Raw genomic sequence first — 12,559 nt, forward strand, 5'->3', positions numbered from 1 at the left:
TTTCCATGTCGACCAGCAAATGGCAGCAGGGATCAAAGGCCAAATCTTCTTAGAAATGGGGTGTTTCAGATTGCACTTCCAGCTCCTAATAATATTGTCAATGCAGTTCGGCATTGGCCAATGGGAACCTATCGCATTTTAAAAATATCTCCAGAACTAAGAGGTGAAACTACAATGGAAGAGGAGGTGGTAGACAGACTCTCCCCCATTCACGATGAGTTTCCCTTTTATATAAAGAGTGCCCATAGTGGCAAGTGTTTAATGGTGGACAAGCCAGAGAAAAAAACCAACTCTATGGGACCATGATCTGGACCAAACACAGAGGTTTAATATAGTTTGGTCTTGTTCCTTTGCCAACTTAGCCGAAGAGTACTTAACGGAGAACTTACAAGTAGTATCATTAGTCCACTTCACTTGATCTTTGTCGAATAGTGCTAACTATACGATTGAAAAATACTGCTGTGAATTCAGATGGTTTACTAAAAATTTAAGAACATTGCTCAAGGTCTGCTCAATGAGATTCATGTTTACAATTCTTTTACTGAAAACCCTAAAATCTTGGACAGGTACTGAAAGATGCAACTAACATAGTAACAGATATGTTAGAAATTCATATAAATTTGATTTGGAGTAATATTTGCGGAGATATACGAGCATAGAGGTGTTGCTCGTATAGAGCTCCTAAAACTCTAGTAGTGAAGGTGGAAGCAAGGACTTTGTAACTTGAAATTTCTAATTGAATTGATTGATTCTTGCTTGTTTTACAATTGGTGTAGGACCTGCCTATTTATAGGCAGTACAAATGGACTACATACTCTCTAGAACTCTCTCTAGCATTCTAGTCTAAGACTCTTTCTAGAATACTCTAGCTACTAACAATTCTTTTATATTGAGGACTTTGACGGACCTCCCATTCTCTAGAACATTCTAGTAGTACTTAATCAAATGACTTCACTAATCTAGCCAACTGTATCACATTTTAGAGTGCTCGTTGTAGGAGTTAAATATGGCACACGATAATAATTACGCGAAGTGAAGAATACAACCTGAGCGAAGAACATCGCACATAGCAAAGTTGAGATGACACACCAGATGATGTCAGCAAAGTCACGAGTAAAGTGTGAAGAATTATGCGAAGAAGTATGCTATGCAAAAATGAGCGATTGTATATGAGCGAATATGTCGCATAGTGATCCCGAAAATAATGGGATTCTTAGTTGTCATCCACTATGTAAAATCCTATATAAAGGAGAGAGTCATTGTTTTTGGGAGGATTCTAGGACAAGTCTTGGAAAAGAAATAGGAAGAGAGAGAAAGTGAGCTTAGGTTTCAAGTAGAATTATTGTAATACTTGAATCAGCTCTGGATGTTAATTCCTGTTAATAGATCTGAAATTCATAAGGGATCCATGAAGACAAGAAGAGTCAAACAAATTCAAAGAAGAGGAAGAGATATACAGTGTAATAACATAACTAAAGTATCAATTTCTGAGGCAGATTTTCAAGCGACGACAACCAGGAGAATTCATAAAAGAAATTACAAAGGCAAGAAGATGAAAACGGTAGAGAAAGAATTACCATTACAAGATTGGGAAAAGGTGAAGATTTCCTTTGCGGCAGATGAAATTCCAGAGGAAAACTTACAACGAGCAAATCCATTGGTAATTATGGTCACAGTCGAGCGAGAAAACATTATTGCAAACCAGAAGACATTTGAAGGATGGGCGATTGATAAGACATTGATAGATACAGGAAGTGCAGTTGATATATTGTTTTATCGCACATTCAAAGTAATGGGATATAAAGATGCAGAAATGACACCTACAGCCTATAATGTTCATGGATTCAATAGAGCAGTTACAAAGCCAAAGGGAGAAATCGTGACGCGAATATTACTGGAGAGGTTGAAACAAAGATAACACTATGTGTGATTGACATTGAGTCACCATACAACATGTTGTTGGGAAGACCATGGGTACATGGATTAAAGGCAGTGGCGTCAACGTTACATCAATGCATCAGGTTTCCAATTCCAAGCGGTATAGGTGAAATCAGAGGAGACATTAAGGCTGCGAATACTTGTAATCAAATAGATGTGCGAAATTATGAAGGACGAGCCAAAAAACGAAAGGATCGATGGAGAAAAGCCAAAGAACAAAGGAAAGAGGAGGAATTTCGAATATACATGATAAGAGAGAAAGAAGAAAAACGAATACCAGGCGAAGAACCAGCGGAGGAAGGTGGACGAAGTAAAGAAATTAAGGAACCAACACCTATGGGAGAACCAAAAGCGAATTTTACCGCAACAGAACCAACAAAAGAGATAAATATAGGAACTGAAGAAGAACCAAAAATATTAAGAATTAGAACTAAAATGGATAAAGAAGAAGAGGAAAAAACAATAAGCATTCTGAGAGAATATAATGATATTTTCGCATGGAGTATGGAAGAAATGCCTGGAATAGATCCGTATGTCGCATGTCATAAATTAGACATTAAGAAGAATGTAAAGCCGTTCAAGCAAAGGATAAGGAAAATTGCAACTGATTATCATTCTAAAATAGAAGCAGAACTACAAAAGATGTAAGATGCAGGAATTATAAGGGAGGAAAAATATCCAGAATGGATAGCAAATATGGTGGTGGTACCTAAAAAGAACAAAGGAATTAGGATTTGCATAGAATTTACAGATTTAAACAAAGCATGCTCTAAAGAAAGTTTCCATTTACCCGACATACCTCAAATGGTGGAATCGGCATCAGGGAACGATAGAGTCACAATGTTAGATGGCTACAAAGGCTATAATCAAATTCCTTTGGCAGAAAAAGATCAAGAACACACCGCTTTCTTCGCACCAGAAGGTTTATATTGTTACACGAAAATCCGTTTGGGTTGAAGAATGTCGGTGCGACTTATCAAAGAATGGTGCATAAAGTATTCGAAAAATGGATACATAAAACATTGGAGGTCTATGCAGATGATATGCTAATTAAAAGCAAAGAGGCGAAAGATAATGTTGATGATTTGCGAGCAATATTTGAACAAATGCGAACATTCAATATTAAAGTTAACCCAGAAAAATGTATAATTGGTGTATCATCAGGAAAATTCTTAGGCAATATTATATCCAAGGAGGGAATACAAGTTGATCCGGAGAAGGTACATGCGATTAGAGATATGCCACCACCTGCGACAGTCAAAGATATTCAAAAGTTAAATGGATTGATAGCATCATTGGGAAGATTCATTGCAAGATCTTCGGACAAATGCAAACACTTTTTCAATATATTAAAGAAGGGAACCAAATTTGAATGGACAATGGAGTGCGACAAAGCATTGCAAAGCATAAAAGATTATTTGGTAAACTTATCCATTATGTAAAAGGAGAAGCAGGGAGGAGAACTGTTATTGTATCTAGCATCAACATCTCATGCATTAAGTACAGTACTGTTACGATCATAGGAAGGTGTAGAAAAACCGATATATTACATAAGCAAAACATATAACTCCGCAGAAAAAAATTGTTCAAAAATCGAAAAGTTGATTTTTGCACTGGTATATGCATCATTCAAGCTTCACATCTATTTTCAAGCTCACAAAATTAAAGTACTAGAAAGAGTACCAATTGAAAATGCAATGAAGAATTTGAAGAGGTCAGGAAGAATAGAGAGGTGCAATGCACAATTAGGAAATTATCAGATTGGCTATGAAATCTTATCTTCACCAAAATCTCAAGTTATAGCTGAGTTTCTTGCAGAATATGTAGATGAAATGATGGAGGTGGATGAAGAAGATGGAAATCCTAATGATTTATTAACTGAGCGAAATCCAAACAGATGAGAGATTTTGGTGGATGGATCCTCCAATGGAGAAGGAAATGGGATTGGTATTGTATTCATTTCACCAATGGGAGCGACAATGGCTTACTCATTCAGATTGGACTGCGCATCCACAAATAATGAAACTGAATATGAAGCAGTCGTCCACGCACTAAGATTAGAAATTGAAATGAAGATTGAGGATGCCGCGAATAACAAGTGATTCCCAGTTGGTAATTCGTCAGATAGATGGCACATATAGTACTAATGAACCATTTTTGCAAAAATATAGGAGATTGGTTATGGATTTAGCAATGAAAATACCAAAAATAAGTTGGAGACATATAGGGAGAAAAGATAATAGACTTGCAGATGCATTGGCGTTCATACCATCAATGTTAGTAGATCCGGTTGCAAGGAATATAAAAATACAAACATTATTATTACCATCTATATAAAAGGGTGAAGAAGTGCAAATAGATGTGATGATCATAGACGATACACAAGCAAAAAATGTGAGCGACGAGAAAGATTGGAGAACTGAGATACACTCTTATTTAGAGAAGGGGGAATTGCCGACGAAAAGATTAGAAGCACACAAATTAAAAAGTCGTGCGACAAATTATGAATTAAGGGATGGTATTCTTTATAGAAGGTCATTCCTTGGACCTTCGCTCAAATGTCTTACGCGAAAGGAAGGAATCGAAATTCTAAAGGCATTACACTATGGCGATGCTGGCAACCATAGTGGAGGAAGATCACTCGGATACAGAGCAAAAATACAGGGCTATTACTGGCCATATATGCATGAAGATGCAAAACAAGTTTCCAGGAGATGCGAAGAATGTCAACGTCATGGCAAGAAGATACATGCACCTGGGGCTATGCTTAATACATCAACAATTGTGTGGCCCTTTGGAAAATGGGGAATAGATATTGTTGGACCATTTATACCAGGAACAGGACAAAAAAGATTCCTAATTGTCACAACAGATTATTTCACTAAATGGGCAGAAGTAAAAGCAGTTCAACATATACGCGATAAAGACATCTTCACATTCATTTTTGAAAATATTATATGCCGATTTGGCATTCCTGCACAATTGGCGTCTGATAATGGGAAGCAGTTTGAAGGCGAGCATATAACAATGCTGCTCAATGCGTTCAAAATTCAAAGTGGAAAATCTACTCCTTTATATCCTCAGAGTAATGGATAAGTAGAAGCTACAAACAAAACAGTCGCAGACAACCTGAAGAAAAAGTTAGAAGGGCACAATAAAGGATGGTGCGAACAAGTAGATAATGTAGTATGGGATTACAGAACTACAAGAAGAGAAGCAACCGGAATGTCGCCATTCTGTCTGACATATGGAGTAGAGGCAGTGCTACCAACAGAAGTGATCATCCCTACCACAAAAAGAGAAGCTTGGGAAAATAATTTAAGTGCGGACTTGATCTTAACAAAGTTAGATGATTTGGAGGAAGTAAGAGAAGTCGCTTTTCAGCACATGGAAAATTATCAAAAAAGACTAGCTCGAGAATACAACAAGCGGGTTTAAATAAGAGAATTTCAACCAGGTGAATTAGTTCTGTGCGAAATTCCAGTATATCAAAGAGGAAAAGATGGGAAATTGGAGAAAAGCTGAGATGGACCTTATATAATAAAAAGAATAGTTGGAGAGGGAGCCTATGAATTAATGGATCCTGAAGGACAAAATACAGGTCGTAAACTAGATCACCCTTGGAATAGGAAATTCTTTAAAAAATATTATCCATAGCCACCTGCGGGTCATTTCGCATGAATAAACAGGTAATAGCCTGAAAGTTCATATTTTGGAACAAATTTGTAACAAAAGTAAGACCTTGATAAAGGAAGTATGCTATGCGAAGATGAGCGATTGTATATGAGAGAATATGTCGCATAGTGATCGCGAAAATAATGGGATTCTTAGCTGTCATCCACTATGTAAAATCCTATATAAAGGAGAGAGTCATTATTTCTCGGAGGATTCTAGGACAATTCTTGGAAAAGAAATAGGAAAAGAGAGAAAGTGAGCTTAGGTTTCAAGTAGAATTGTTGTAATACTTGAATCATTCTTGTAAACATTCCTAATCTTTAGTTAGTAAAACAAGAATTCATATTGATCAGCTAGAGATTGAACCAGTTATAGTGGAGTGTAGTTGTAAGCGAATTTCTTACAACTACACTCGCTTTCAACAATTTTCAATACATGTCTGTAACATTCTGGACTATTACAAATTACATGTTCCAACAAGATATTCATTTGTCCCCTGAAGTCTGGATTGTGCCTCTTTATGTAACGCAATTCGCTTTTCAATCTCTAACGCACCCTCACACACGGATGAAAAATATTATGCTTGCCATAATAAGATCTCTATATTGAAGATTTACAACTTAAAATACTCATCAGCACCAATGTAACTTCAGATTTACAAGTTATTGACTAGCATTATCATTAAGCATGAAATACGCAACTAAACACACCTTTAATCGAACTGAATTAATGATTGCAAATATAAATTCATGATATTCCAGAAGATCTACCATTTTCAACACACTTGCAGTTGGCAAAGGCCTTTTAATAAATTTTGATTGTAATCCGAGTATTTTTATCTACATTTCAGGTTTATTCCCACTGCCTTCATGTACCTAGTCAGCTTTGTGTTAACTAAGATTTGGGACAAATGATCTGGATTTGATTTACATAGAACAAGTTAGAATTGAGAGGAGAAGTCATTGTGACAATTTCAAAAATCTGTGTCTCTCATTCTCTTTGATCTCCAAGGTATGCGTAATAGTTCCCACAGCAAATCGTAACTCATCCGAAACAGCAAATTCGCATCAGCAGATCTCCGGTTACTTGTGTCTCCGTCACTCACACTGGTAGCCTCCACTCTCATTCTCACTCTCTGTGTTAAACTTATATTGAAATCTAGGTTTCGGTTGATTATATGAAAATTTGTATGATTTGCTAAACTGGCCTTGAATTAGTCCCCATGTAGCAGCCCAGTGTGCAAGCCCGGTTATTACAATTTCTATAGCCTTGCTGTGTATACTGTATACTGATACTGGAATCACTGGATTATGGTGCGGATTAAGTTTAACCTCACGCCGTGGGTATTTTTCAAAAGAAAAAAAAAAATCAGAGAAGGGAAAAGATGGAAACTTCAGTTGGGATGCAAACTGGACAGGGTAGCAACAGAGGTTTGAAAGTCTGAAATAATTGATCATCGTCATTTGGAAGTGTATAAATACTGCATCGTCAAAGCATTCTACAATAAGTTAACCCGAGGCATATCTGCATAAACCATGGGTGTGTTTGTGTATGTATGTGTGTGTTCGAATACTTCGCATTCGAATCAAAGACTCCTTATTTTGCTTAAGCTTGGAATATATACTTCGCGTTCTAATCATTCTTGAATGAGACATATTCCTAATCAAGTGACTCGAATTTGCTAGAAAGTTCATCGCATTCTCGAGTAATCTCTGATAGATGAACAGAAAAGGCGGTTAACTGTTGCAACGAGTTCAAATTCTCCCCTTCCCTTTGGATTCCCGCTAGGGGTGTAAATTCGGGCAGGCCGGGCCGCCCGACCCAAAAACTAAGACAGGCCAGGCAGGCCAGGCTTAATATTTATGAGCCCGTAAACAAATTCAGTCCGGACAGGCCGGGCACAAGTAGATAATTTGCTACCCAAAGACCGCCCAAAGCCCAATTTTTATACGGGCAGGACAGGCCACTATTTTGATTTTTTTTTTTTTAAGTTTAAATTTTCAAATGAACGGTATTAAATACAATATCCTTTTCTTTCCAACATCGCATATCATAAGTGATAATATTATTTTATATTTAAATTACACTGACAAATATTTAATTTTAGCCTATAATAAATAATTAATTAAAGTACAATAAACTTTCTAATAAGAAAATATATTACCATTAATGTTTTGAAAAGGTTAGTTATAAGTAAAAAAACAATTATATATTTTATTTTTCTTGACACAAAATTGACAATTATAAAATTGTAACTTTTAAGTCTTTTAAGAGGATATTAAATGATTAATGGCACATAGAAGGTTTTCAGGCCGGGCACCAGGCCGGGTATCAGGCCGGGCATCATAATTAATCGCAAAGCCCGAGACCGCCCAATAAATTAATCCAGGCCAGGCCGGGTGGTCCATGACGGGACATAACAGGCTTTGGGCTACTTCGGATACAGGCGGGCTCGGGGGATACAGGCAGGCCGAGTATTTTCGGGTATTATTTACACCCCTAATTCCCGCGAGCTTAACCACTTTCAAGGATATTATGTCAACATTATGTACAGCTTCAAGTATCCAACCACATAACGAAACATAGTTCTGGATATGAAACAATATTAAACGATTATTATGGAAGATTTTTGTGTTTCCCATTTTATGTATATTCCGTATTTATGTCATTGTGTATTCATTCAATTTCTATGTAACTTGTGTAGTATAAATAAAGAAGTTATTTTCTCTCCCAGGCATCCAAGGGAAAACAATCATACATGTTTCTTTACCTTGATACAGCCGGCTGACGTACATTATGTATATGCAAAGAAGAAAAAAACCAAGCAATAGCCCTACAATATATTGGCAGGGAATAGCCTAGGAGAAGGGATCCTAGAAACTCCATAGCATATGTGATACAATGCTCACTCCCTGGTACATTATAGTTTGTGTCGCACACTCGTTGCCAATGGATACATAACTAAATTGCGAGAGAACATGTGAGAACCCTTCTAGTTCACCTTTATATATATAGTCCGTAGAGGGGAAGGTGGAAAAATTGAAGGCGAAGTTTTTGGTCAACAAGTCCTCTTAGATTCCAGTTGACTGATCAAGGAAGGGAAGAAAATCGTCCTTGACTGGTGCACTCCTACCGGACACTCCAAAACCTAACTAAACTAAATTGCGATTGAACATGTGTGAGACCGTCTATAATTCGCCTGCATGGTTCATAGAAATAGGGGAAAGTGAAAAAACTAAAGGCTAAGTGTTTGGAAATGAGAGACTTGTCCTCCAAATTTTGGTAACAAAACTCTAAGTGTCTTACCAAACACAAAATTGGTTAAAAAGAGCAAATCAACAATTTTTGGGTGAAATGGACAGTTAGATTTTGATATTATTTAAATGGACAAAAATGTAAAAATAGGTAGGATGTAACCAGTTTCATCGTGCCCATTTTCAAATATTTTTTCTTATTTTTAATTTAGAAAGGATGTATCCAGTTTCATCCTTGTTATTTTTTAAATTTAAGCTAGGATGAAACTTGTTTCATCCTTAATATTTTTTTTTTTGGCCATTTCACCCAAACTATTTTTTACTCTTCCATTTGAACCGTGATTTAAAAATATTTGGACAAATGACCCATTTTCCGCTTACCAAAATATATGCTTTGGGCGCAGTCAAGGTTCATGAAATTATGTTTTAGATGGCGGATCATTGGACTAAGATGTACCTACTTAAAATAGTCAATTGCTGTTAATCCCACATATGGAATGGTACAGGAGTATTTTAAAACCAAGATGCTCTGCAATTGCTTGTAATTGCAGTGAGATATCAATTGATTAAAGTCTAAATAGCTTTGAGATACAGATTCTATCAAGCCCCAAAATATGCACTCATTGTTGTACATTATTACTGTCATCGAAACCTAACAACATTTATCGATGAAGTAAATCAAAACTTGATATTTGTAAATAAGATCCGCAAAGAAAATTTTGTCTAGCACAGACTACTCGAATCAGATATGAATATCCCCTCAGATTTCTCCAAAAGAGACCAATTTGATACATTCAGAAATTTAAAACAGCTCCGACTCAATGATTACCATTTCAGTAGTTGTAGCAGGCAACAAAATATACCCAATTTTTGTTTTAAGGTCAGTACTCCGTACTCTTGCCTCTGTATCGCCTGTTGAAGATGCTCTATATCAAGAAAGACCAGTGGTTTCCCAAGTATGCTGACTTAGACCATCCCTGGTTAAAAAAACAAAAGATGAATATCAATATTATGGCCTAAAAGCAAACAACACCATTATTTTACATACGTTACCTGGAAATAATAATAGACAGAGTGATAGAACACATATCATGACTTTAAGGCCGAGAACAATTTAGATTTGAGAGGAGAAGTCATTATGACAATTTTGAAAGACTTTGATCTCCAAGCTATGTGTAATAATACCAAAACCACTTTCGTCGTAATACCCGGTCAGATTCTGAAAACGGCACATCCTAATCAGAACTCCCTCAACAGCGCCGCCTCCTCACTCACTCACAGTGGTGGTCTCTCTACTCTCACTCTCCCAGGTAAAATATCTGCCGAAGAAACGATAGGGTTTAGTAGATTTATAGAAAAATGTGTGATTTACTAAAATGCCCATGAACTGATCCCAATGGATGTTGGATGGTGCCCTGTCCATTAACAATTTATGGAGCCTAAGACTCCTACGCTTTATGACTTGGTGTCACCCATTTCCCCCTCACTAGTTCCCTCCTCTGTCATCGGCGGTTCATCTTGAGCAACCAAAACTAGAGCGTTAATAGAATTACTCCGGGAAGTTTTCTTGACATCGTTGAGTTTGGAATGGGAAAGGAAACATGGAGTTTCAATGATGATTAAGATTAGTAATGTAAGAGGCAAACATATAATCATAAACTATGAATCTAAAAAGAAATTCATAATTTGTGGATGAGCTGCTGTTTGGGACTTAAATGTGAAAAGTGGAATCGAATTCCATGAACTTCACACCGAGCCTACCTGTATCATTATAGTGTCTCCCTACCATTCACAAACTTTAATAGTGCAGATGAAGTGTTTTTATTTACAGGCTGTGTTGTCTCAATGTAAAGTGGACTTAGGCGAGATAGCACCGTCATCATTGTTGGTGAATCCAATCAGGGGTGAACAATGGAGGGACGGTTGCGGATTAGGGGTCATCCGCGTCCAATCCGTCAAAGTTGCGGATTAGGAAAATCAAACCTTGTCCGGCCCAATCATCCGCGGATCAACAGATGATACAGGCCGGATGCAGATTAACCGCGGATTTATTAAAAAAAGAAGAAAAAAAATTCTATGAAAAAGGATGACATCTGTATATGGATATGATGATGATCGATCACCTCTATACATCGGCTGGCAAGATGGATTATTATCCATGTAAAGATGGAATCTAGACAGTAGAAAATCCGCACATACTGCGGTATCGAATGGCATAGACCCACATAGTGACCACATGTCTTCGTTTTAGATCTCTTGGTAGATTTGGATCAATCATCTTGCATACTGCAACATTAATAAACCCCCAAAAGATGTTTACAGAAAGATGTCTTTAAGATGCAGAGATAATGCCTTTATGATCACTGCAGTAACAAAACGCAGAGATTGGTACTTTCTTCACCCAGTATAATATTGTAGTGAGGAATTGCACTGGAAGAGAATCCATCCTGACTTGACTAATCCAATCACAAAATTAAAAACTAGAACACTAAGAAGAAAAGTCATTGTTTATTCTTAGTGTATCCATCTTTACACTAAGGCAAATCCAGACTAATCTCTTTATGAATTAAGAAATAAATCTTCGAAATAAAGGGACAAATCATGATGGGTGAGGAGGCAGAGAGGACGTGATCAGCAGTCCTCAATACTCACTTCATTTAGATATTTGTGCTGGTGGCAGGCTCTTGACATTTGAGCAGCAAGACTTTGTTTGCTTTGTGCTGGTATTTGCCACTGCACTTGCCACAGTGTTTAACAAAACTTCGACAAATATGAGTTTAGTCATGTCTAGCACAAAATGCACCGGAAACAAAATGCGATTGGATATCCGAATCATCTTGCCACCTGTTCTATTGTTTGCTACTTTATCAATCATCTAGGGTCAATCATTTTTCAGTGTGTATTCTATTAAATTTCCTTACTGCCATGCGGTTTGGGTGAATCCGCGGATTTCAATATCCAACCGCAACTAAACCGCTAAAATGTGCAGATTTGAGAATTCCATCCGTGTCCGGTCCATATATCTTGCGGATTGGATTTCACCCGTAATTTTACGGTCGGATACGGATGAAATCCGTGATTCCGGTTTTCATGCTCACCCCTAAATCCAATTACAATGAAGATGAATGTCGGAGTTGGCAAAAAAAAATATAGTCCCGGTGAGGACTGGCTCTCCCCCCAATTACTTATCGATCAATATCAAAATACACCAACGATTGATTAGACAATCCGATTCAGCATACGGTTCCACAAAGCACCATGCGTCGATCTCCAGCCAAATGAGGCAATATATACTCATCTCCATCTCCACGAGGCTTCCAAATTAAACTTGGTTATCTCCAGCCAAATGAGGCAATTATATACTCATCTCCATCTCCACGAGGCTTCCAAAACTTGGTTTCTGGAGAGAAAATTAATCTCAATTCTGTTATTAAAACCACTTGGTCTTGTTTTGACATCACATAAACTTGATTTAGTGCAATTCTTTTACCTACTAAAAAACCAAATTTGGAACAGGAGAGAGGAGTTCGGCTTCTATGGTAAAATATAGAGTGTTGGCTTGAACCATGTACGCAGCTGACGTATATTATGCGACCCCGTAAAAAACTTTGAACTTGTGTGCAGAGAAAACCTTCGAGAAGGCATATGTTAGAAACTAGGTGTATTGGCTTTAGGAGCAGTCAAGGTTGATG

The sequence above is a fragment of the Papaver somniferum genome, chromosome 10, assembly GCF_003573695.1.
Source record: "Papaver somniferum cultivar HN1 chromosome 10, ASM357369v1, whole genome shotgun sequence".
NCBI lineage: Eukaryota > Viridiplantae > Streptophyta > Magnoliopsida > Ranunculales > Papaveraceae > Papaver > Papaver somniferum.